We start from the raw sequence: 651 nt of genomic DNA, 5'->3' as shown, positions 1-651 counted from the left end.
TTTGCAACACTCAACCCATGCGAAAAGAAACATCCACAGGTCTACTCTAAATAGAGAAGAAGCAGGACGGTACAAACATGAGACACTCATCCCCGGAAAGGTGATCACTACCGTTCATTCCAAACAGAATAAACACAAAATTGTAAAAGAAGACATCTAAACCATCAGGAGTGACAGAGGGAAGCAAGAAAATAGAGAGACTTTTATTTTCCCCCCTTCTCCTTCCTTTCTTTCTCTTTGAAACGTTTTGTTCTCGGTAGGATGGGCTTGAGATTCTATTACTATCTGTTTCGTACAGTTATAGTCCTAGGTGAACAGATTTCCAAAAAAAAACACGAACGAACGAACGAACGAACGAACGAACAATACAGAAACAGACCGACAGATTACAAACTTGAGGTTGTCAGGGGTAAGGGCGGTGGGACGGGACTGGGATCTCCACATGTAGAATAGATAAACACGATGGTACCGTGGAACACGGGGAAGAAAAGTTAAAAAAAAAAAATCAAATAAGCCAAATGACGCCTACCCGCCCGAAGAAAGAAAAGTCCATAGACACGGACACGCATGCGTACAGACACCGCATACAGAGAGAGAGAGAGAGAGAGAGAGAGAGAGAGAGAGAGAGAGAGAGAGAGAGAGACAGACAGA

This window comes from Vicugna pacos, unplaced genomic scaffold (assembly GCF_048564905.1).
Source record: "Vicugna pacos unplaced genomic scaffold, VicPac4 scaffold_5, whole genome shotgun sequence".
Classification (NCBI taxonomy): domain Eukaryota; kingdom Metazoa; phylum Chordata; class Mammalia; order Artiodactyla; family Camelidae; genus Vicugna; species Vicugna pacos.
Note: the sequence above shows the minus strand (reverse complement) of the source record.